This window comes from Meleagris gallopavo, chromosome 11 (genome assembly GCF_000146605.3).
Source record: "Meleagris gallopavo isolate NT-WF06-2002-E0010 breed Aviagen turkey brand Nicholas breeding stock chromosome 11, Turkey_5.1, whole genome shotgun sequence".
Classification (NCBI taxonomy): Eukaryota; Metazoa; Chordata; class Aves; order Galliformes; family Phasianidae; genus Meleagris; species Meleagris gallopavo.
Genome location: NC_015021.2, coordinates 23,130,751 through 23,140,093, shown reverse-complemented (window position 1 = coordinate 23,140,093; position 9,343 = coordinate 23,130,751).

Sequence of the window (9,343 nt, the reverse complement as noted above, 5' to 3'; positions counted from 1 at the left end):
GTGGGGGGGGGAGGTTGAATTCGGGGCTCCGCTTTGCAGCTGGGGGCTGGCCGGGAGGTGAAGGGCCGGTGTGCCTGGGGAGGAAAGCGCGGCGATGGGCAGCTCGGGGAGACGCGGCGCTGCGGCTTCGAGGGAGCGTTTGGCGGCAGCGGGACACAGGTGTCAAATAGAGAAGGAGACGAAATGGAACCGTGAGGGCGGCTTTAACGAGGAGCTGCGATGGGAAAGAGCGATGTAAAAACTAATACTGCATTAAGTGGCTGGACTGCTTATTGGGTACAACATTTAAAAAGGGTCTCTGCCATCGCACTGCATCCCAGGGCGCTGAGGAGGAAGCTCTCTGTGTAACGCTGCACTGATGGCGGTGCTGGGCTCTTACTGCGGGGCCGGGGGACCCAGCGCTGGCAGAGCAGCGGCACCGGGCGTCCCGGGTCCCTGTGCAGGGTGCCAGGCCCCGTGCTGCCAGGTGATGCTGGGCTCCCTGTGTGCCGGGACTGGGTTGCTGGGCCTCAGGGCTGCTTTGCTAGGCTTAATGCAGACAAAAAGCGGTGGCAATTTGTAGCATTATAACTAAGTCGTCTCTAGACTTGAGAACATTTTGAAAACATGCCACCTTGTGCGTAGTATGTGTAGATTTATGGTAATTGTGACATCTACCTGGCTAACATGCCAACTAAAATACAGGGCTGTGCAACCACTGTTTCCTTGTTGAGGGAGGATGCGCAGGCAACATGTTATTTGGTCTGATATATCACAGAGAAAGTCACAGGGCTCATTTGTTGTGTTATTTGCTTAAAGCTGTCGTTGGATTAAGCATATTTTGAGGGGCAGGGTAGGGTCTGAGCCCAAAGGTGCTGGTTTGGAGTGAGGCAGTGGGATGGATGGGCAAAGCAGAGTGGTGAGTGAGCACTGTAGCTCACCTGAGCCCCAGAGCATCACGGAAGCTGTCCTGTAAGAGCCGCCATCAGCTGCCACAGGTGGAATCATGTCCGTATGCCGCCCCACAGCGCTGGCATTTCGGTGCTGTGCAGCAGTGCTGTCATTTCCTCTTTTCCCAGCAGGTCCCCCTTTGAGTTTGCTCCCTGCGAAGCGCTGTGAGGTGCATTGGGCTGTGTGCTGGAGGGCCGTGTGCTCAGCGTGGTGCCCTGGAAGCCTCCTGCAGGCACGGCGGGGCCGGGCCGCGTGCTGCCCTGCGCACAAACCTCCTGGCGGGCGGCCGCGCTCCTCACCTGCACGGCAGCAAAGGGCACGGCTTTGGGTCCTGGGAGCCAACGGGCCACGGATAGCATCCCTCTTAAGGAGCACTAACGGATCGCTTTAGCTAGTGAAGCAGAGAGTTTTAGTGTTAAATTTCTCTGCTGTACGATTATCTAGCTGCTGAAGGAGTCATAGCAGTCGCTCAGAACAGGCTGCGTGCAAAGGCTCTGTGGGTAAACGCGGCCAGAGGACGTTTCCTTCCCGTGTGGCGGCAGTTGGCGTGCGGTGCTGTGAGCGCGTGTTGGCCGGGCCAAGGAGACACAGTGCTGAGCAGAAGGTGTGAGTGGGTGGCTGTGCAGTGGGACACGAGGCGGCCAGCGGCCTCCTTTGGCCCTGGGATTGCATGGGAAAGGCTCGGGGTTTGCTGCTGATGTTCGTCAGGCTGGGAATGTCAGGCAGTTGGTTCACTGTGCTTTGGGAAAACCAAGCAAGATAGGTAAAAATAAGTGGGTGTGAACTGAGCTGCTCCAGCCGAAGTTGGGAGTTTCATTTTCAGTTTTGGGGAAAGGTTAGCCCTGTTTTGTGTTGTTCCATCTCTCAAATTCTGGCACTCTGACACCTCGTTAAGACTGAGATACTGTTCATCATTTGCTGGTGATGCTCAGCAACAATTAAGGAGTTCATCTTCATTCCGCTTCCTATGGAGTGGCCAAGGGTTGAATTAGCTGACACCCTGGTGACAAATATCACACCCTGGCAAGCGTTTGAGGGCAGTGAATGATTTTGTTGCCTTCCTTTAAACCTGCCCTGTCTGGAGGGCTGTACTGCTTGCTCGGTGTGCTGCCCAAGGAGCACTGCAGATGTGCTACTCTGTGCTTTGGAAGCAGAGAAGATGATACTGAGGTCAGTAATGCAATGCAAAGCACTGCAGTCCGTCTTGCAAGAGATTTGTAGAGGGCAGATAAACCTCTTGTTCTGTGCCCTCTGTACAGTGTCCAAGCTGCGCTGCTTTGCATCACGGCATCCTCTCTATTTTTGTTTCCCTCAAGGACTCACTTTATTCTGCTTGCAGGTTTAATGCAGAGGTAGCAACCGTGCAGGGATGCCCGTGAGGACGGTGAGCCCTGGCACCTCCTGCTGCAGTGCTGCATGCACAGCAGGGGCAGGAAGTGCTCCATGCTGCATGTGGTGGTCCCCACCACCCCTTGGGGAGCAGCGTCCTCAGATTTTTATTAATAATTATCTATTGTAAACTTAGTTTCCCAACTAATGCAGCAAAGTAAACAACATTTCCTTCCTACTGGCCCATAATTATTTACCAAAAGAAAAACATCTGAGTGCTTTTTTATTGCTACCCGCTCTGCAGTGAGCGTGCACCGCTGTAATTCCCATCGGTGTCGGTGAGAGCTTGGAGCACTTAGCAGGGCAGGAGAAGGGCACTCAGAAGCTCACCACAGTCGTGAGGCCTGAGCAGCTCATGAGATAGTGCAGTGCACTTCTGGTGCCTGAAGCTGGGAGCGTCCTGGCAGGGCTCGGTTGGGCTCTCAGCAGCTCCGGCTGCTCTCCATGAGGTTTGGTGTGGGCCGGCTCCGGGTGAGCCCAGCCCCAGGGCAGAGTTGCCATCCCTTCGGGTGCCATTGGTGTCTGCTTGCTGTCAGCTGCTGTGTGCTGAAATTGCTCATGGTTTGAGTTGTGTGTGCATGTTGCATTGTTACAAAAGAGTATCTTCATCTGAAATATCCTTATTTCAGGATGGAAACTCTTTTTAATGTACTCTAAAAGCAAAACGTCTGCTGTGGATCTCATCTGTTTCTTCTCACTGGGTCTAAGCATCCACTAATGCAGCTTGAATTGCTCTTTGTTACCAATTAGAAGCAGGAGCAGCTTATAAGATAAAACCATACTGATGGCCCTGGGATGCCGAGTGCACTCAGAGTGAATTTGCATTGGAATCTGCAGATTGCACAGAAAATGGGAAGCTGGGATGGGGTAACCCTGAGCTGTGTGTGCTTTCTGAAGCCACAGACAGCCTAAAATCAGAATTTTATATCATTTGACATTTGGGAAAGTGAGGTTTGGGATAGCACTGGGTTGCCAGCCCAGCTATATGTGCATCGCCTGTCAGTTCTGTCTGAGCTTGCAGGTGGCAGCTGGAATCTCAGTATGTGCAGGGTGTTTCTGCTGGAGGTGCACATCACTACCTGCCTGGGTGGGGGCTTTTGTGGGAAGGGGGAATTTCTCACTCATATACTTGTCGTAAAACAAACTTTTTTTCACTTAATACTTGTCATCAGTGTTATGTTTAGAGTTGGTTTGTACAGAGAGCCTTGCTCTCAGTCATGTGGAGAAAACGGAGGAGTGCACACTGCATTTCCCTTATCTCTCTGTGCCACATTTTGTGTATCTCATGGTAAGATGTTTTGTTTCTACAGTTGCGGACCGGTTCTGTTCCAGAAGATTAATAGACTTAGCCTCCCTGTTTGTTAAGCTCAGTGATGATAACACTGTCGTAAGTCATGAGACAGTCATGGAGCATCGGGCAAAGCACAACGCGCCTTGGGCTGGACTTAGAGCAGGTATTTCTTGGAAGGAAAAGTGAAATGCTGCAAACGTAACTAACAGTCCCCGGCTCGGGTGGCCTTTTGGGAGTTCATGATTGCCAGAGGAGCCCAGTGAGCCCACGGGCAGGCGGCCCCCAAGCAAGATGCCCACGGCTGGGAGCAGGGCACGGCAGCGCTGCCCACGTGCTGCACCGGGGGAGGGCGTGGGGCTGTGCCGGGTGAGTAAGGGCTCAGGAAGCCAGGCCGTGTCTGGGCTCCAGGCCCAGCCTGCTTCCAGAGAACTTAGTGGGAATTCACTCTGCTAAAAAAGGCAGCGCAGGCACAGCGCGCCAGCTCGGCCGCAGCACACTGCACGGCCGCAGGTCCTGTGCTCGTGTCCTGGGGCTGTGTGGGCTGCGTGTGCCCGGTGGCACGGGTCACTGTTGCTGCGTGGCCTTGCTGCGGAGGAGCGCTCCGCTCTCAGTACCTGGCTGCTGTAGGGGAAGTGAGCTCAGTGCGTCTGTGGGTCTGGGCAAAGCCCCAGGCCGCAAGCTCCTACAGCCCCTTCCCGTGGAGGTTTTGGGCTTTGAGAGCTCAGTGACACAGACAGATCTGTCGGGTTCTCCAAGCAGGCTGAGAGGCTGAAGTGTTAGGCCTGGATTCACCGCAGAAGAAGAAAGGGCAAACCCCCCATCCGCAGGCAGACCCCAATCTGCACACACTCCGGTGCCCAGCTCCCGCCTGCTGAGCCCGGCAGCCCCGGCCCTGCGGCTGCAGCACGGCGTGCCAGCTGGTTTCCATGGCAGAGCTCCTGCCAGCCACGCAGGCTGATAAACACAGCGCAGCTTCCTTCGCACAAATAAACCATAGTATTTTTCCTGTGACTCTCAGAAGCTGGGGAAAAAAAAAGAAAAAAATAGCTTCTTCCCATGTTTGGAAGCTTTATTAGTGCCTAGACAGCGTTCTGTCTGTGGGTAATCGCCTGTCTGTAGGGTAATCCTGTCTGTAGGGTTCTGTATGGGAGCCCTTCAGTGCCCAATACGGAGGCAGAACCTAAACTGACTTTGGGATTCCTTTCCCAAGCAGTGACAACAGAAGGCAGCAGTGCAGGCAGAGTGGGACCACGGCCATGTGCTTCTTTGCGTGCGGTGTTCTCCAGGTGTGGGGGCTCTGCTGTCTGCGTCTGTGTGGAGGGGGTCCCTGGGAAGTCTCTGGCTGCCCACCAGTGCTTTGCTATCTGCGGATGTGTTTCTTAAAGGACTCTTTGTGAGTCTGCTTTTTGTGAAAGCACATGCAGCTCTGTTCTTCTTTCAATGGTGGCAGCTCGCATACAGTGACTTGAACTTTTTTCACTCATTTTTTGCCTGAGTGACAGAATTTTGCTGTGGGTTTTTTGTGTTCTTGTTCTCTATGACTTAATAAGCATTGTCTTTTGTCATGGTAAGTGTCAAAACTACTTTGTTTTCCTTCAAGCTGTGCAGAAGCTGTTTGCAGGTACCCTGTGTTGGTGTAAAGGCAGCGCTGCAGCGTGCTGTGCAGAGCTGTTAGTGAGCTGGTGGTGTCGGTGATGCCAGTGCAGGAATATCATCCTTCAGGGTGAGCAAACGTAACGATAGTTCTAGCAAATTGATTTTAAAAAGGTCTTAAAGGTATTTCACTTCTTTCCCAGAATAAAGCATAGCCATTTCTTAATGTTGTTGGCTGATCAGAGCTTCTGCCTGCTATCCAAAGGCATGGCTGTGAGCTGGTGTGAGGCCGTTCGCTGCTCAGAGGGAAGCAGACCAGGGCGTGTGCCCCGAGCACTGTCTGTAGGCATCTCTGCGAAGTCAAGGAAGGCTCCTCTAGACCTGGCTCTGCTCTTGCGTGGCTCATGAGAGCTGCCACAGGCACCTCGGGTGGGGGCAAACCATAGGGTTTGAATTATTTGAGTTGGAAGGGGCCTTTATTTTTATGTACGTAATGCATGTATGTCATTTTAGGTTCAGCGTATTAACTGATGGGTTGTACAAGTTTTTACTACTCCAGAAGGATATGCCTGACATAAATCAAGTGTAAGGTCACAATGTGTTAAAAAATAGAAACTACTCTATTTTGGACGTGAGGTCCTTTGGGAAAGAGAGCTGGTTGGCTTTCTGGGCCTGGCAGCAGACATGGGAGCAGCTCGCAGTGCTTTCTCGTGCTTTGGCAGAGGCGTGTGATGGCCGCCGTGTCACCGCTGCTCCGCGCAGCTCTGCACAAGTCGCTGGGCTGTCCGGGTGGAGCTGTGCTGAATGCAGAAGTACCCGCAGCTCTTCCCTCACCACCCGACCCACAGCCCTGCGTCCCACAGCTGCGGGCACTGGGGCAGCCGGGCCGCACGCCTCTCCAGACAGAACCATCGCCGTTCCCTCAGCCGCTCCCCATAAGAATTGTGCTCCAGACCCTTCGTGGCCAACGTGCCCATCCCTGCTTCCCGAATGCAGTCGGCCCGTGTGCGTCTGTGGTTGGTCAGATAGAGTGTGCAAGAGCCTGGTTGTAAGTAATGTTTTGCCTTTTGGAAGTGCATGGAATTGTTGATCATTTTTGGTTTTGGAGTAGAGCTTCTGGTTATTACAGGTTCTGGTTATTTCAATCTGTGGTATAGCTCTCAGCATTTTAAGGTAGATCGCTAGGTTATTTTTTTAATATAAAGCTTGTTTGTAGACTTGTTTGAGCAGTGTCATGCTTATTGCATGGCTTAAATTCCCCCATAAATCCCAGGAAAATGCAGGACTTCCTATTTGTAACATACACTGTGTAAATGCTATGGTGAAGGAATAATCACGTGGGTAAGCTTTTACTACCAGGAACAACTTTTGCAACTTTAATGTTGGACATGTGAGTGCTTTGTAATACATCAATCGATAGCAATGGATTGAATGCACACAGTCCTTCCTGCTGGACAAGAGGCAGCCTGACCCTTTCCTGTTTTCATTTATGAGTACGCATCCATCGAATGCTTTCAGATAATGTGAACTATTACCAGTTTTGTAAAGGAGATTGATACATAACAACTGAATTAAAAAAAAAATAATTCCAAAGTCATATTCTTTATCTTGATGTATTTTATTTAGAGTTGCTCCTTGAGGAAAGTTTATGGACTTTGCATGGACTTATGGACATTTTCTGGCCAGAAAATGGCATTACAGTAAAGTAATGAAGACTGGGCTATGGGCTTTGTAGGTTGGTAGAGGAATGGCCCTGACTGCTGGTAGGAATCAGGTCGCAGTTTGATGAGGGATATTCATCTTGGAGAACTGACTTCAGAAAAAGACCTTATTTCTGCACGAGGCGGTAATGGATGCACTCTTGGGCGCACTTTTTTATGATGTTACCTCTTCATTACTTATCCGGGCTTCTCGAACCAAGCTGGATGCATTAAGTTCAGGTGTAATGCTGCTTTTAGGTGGTTGTGCTGAAACTGCAGATGGGACGAAGGCATCAGAGGCGGGGCTGCCTGGAAGCCCCTGGGGTTGTGCTGCCTTCCCACTGCTGCCAGAGCTAGACCCTCATGGGAATAGCCTGTAAAACACCGCTCCCAACACTACAACCAGCAAAGTATGCATCTTATGCAAAATATCTGGGTTGTCAGTAATGTTACAGTAATGTTGGCTGGTATCTCACAGTCTCGGTGTGGGACTTGCTGTGCATTTAGTGCTGATGTGCCTGCAGTTGACAGGGCTGTAAGTCACTGCCGGGTGAGGGGCTCTGAGATGCACCTCGAGGAGTGGCACGTGGCTGGTGGGTTCCCTCGCTGCAGCTGTAATGGGTGAACACAGAAGCACCAGGGAGCAGCATCCCTTTTGCTGTGCCTGCTGCCCTGACGGTACGGAGAGTGGTTTTGTGGGTGCAATACACGTGTCGCTTGTTCAGCAGCAGAGTTGACTAGGGAATGTTTCTCTTTAACCGATCCTTTGCTGTTAGGTGGCCAAGATGTTAATTAGCTCATTGTTTCGGCTTAATTTTATGATGGTGCTATAATTACATCCCTCAGTTGTGCCATGAAGTAATTCCTTTTCCAAATTTTATGCTGAGATATGTTATTGGTAAACTTGCATTTGGCAGAGGAGTTTTGAAAATACTCTAAGGCAGTCAGTAATTTTTATATTTCTTTATTTAAAAGACAGCTATTTGGCAGTTTCAAGCTTTGAGATTGTACCGACAGTGTAAATAGGATATCGATTTTGTTCCATTTCCTATCTCATTAGTGTCATTGTCATGAGGATGGATCCGTGTTGTGTAATTATCTGCTCTCACTGACAGTTCCCGTGTCATTGAGACTCCTTCTGCAGCTTCCACTTTCTGTGAGCATAAAAATAGCACCCGTCACTGCTGTGGTGTTATCGTTGCTCTTTTTGATCATCCAGCCTTGTACCTCTTTCTTTAAGAGACATGTGTGAGTTGAGATAGAGAAGACAGGAATGTCCAGCCGTCCCCTTACAGGAAGAGTGAAAACAATGGCTCCTGCAGAGCCACTTCCAGTGCCTTGCTGCTGTGTCGAGGACTGTAATGAGGAGGAAGAGAGGATCGTTAACCTCACTGCACAACGTGTCCTTATAGAAACAACGGGAAGTAATAAAAATTGGACCCATTTAAGCAGAACTTAGACACCGTAACCATGTGGTCCTTTTTCTGTTAGTTTCACTTTCTTGGGCATTTTCAGATTACAATTTCATTGATTTTTGAAGCTGTTTCTTAATAATTTTCATCGATCCAGCTCAGCAGACAACTGAATCATCTCCATTACCCCCTTAAGGAGCGACTGCTCAGTGTTACTTAGTCTACTTCTGCTTCTGCCCTTTTTGAGAATAGCCTCTTTATTTGCTTTCGATGTTTCAAACTTTGTTTTCACCACTTGTATTTATTTTTGTTTCCTTTGCGTTCTCAACAATCAGCGAATACAAAGTTATACTTTGGCAGTCCCAGGACAAGTGGCAAAAAATTTGAGGAAAAAAAAAAAAAAGGCAGTTTCACACAGCATGTGTGTGTATGTGTGTGAAGTACTCCTGCAGTAAGGACAGCCCGTAGGTAAATCAAAAGATGTGCATCCGTGCTGCCCTCACAGCCAGTTCTGCCCTCTGGATTTGTTGCAGCGTTTCCCAGCTGAGTGCAGACATCTCCAAAGCGACATCTTATGCGCCTGCTGGTTTCTCAGAGATGATGGTATCCTTTAGGATTTGAGGCTCACCGGGTGACTGCTTTGTTGGCTTGCAATATCACAGGAGAATTTCAAAGTGATAGGAGCACAGTTTATGCAAATCAGAAGTTGTAATTGCGTACTGAGGGTTTCCTCCAGTTTGTGTAGTGGGGATCTGAGCACATGCCTCCGGCCCGGCGCGGTTCTTGTTCCTGGCAGAGGATTGCTTTAAAGGCTGTCGTTTCTGGCTGTTTTCGGGTAGATAACAAATTCCAACAAAGCGTCTTTTCTTCAAGAAACTGCGCAGACAAGATCTCTTCTCATTCAGACGATTTCCCTCCGGGGCGGCACAGCTCCTCGGAACTGCCCTGCTGGGAGCCGGCAGAGCGCAGGGCGAAGCTCAGCCCCAGGTTGGTCCCGGCGCGGGGGCAGCGTTCCCTGCGGGCGGCGG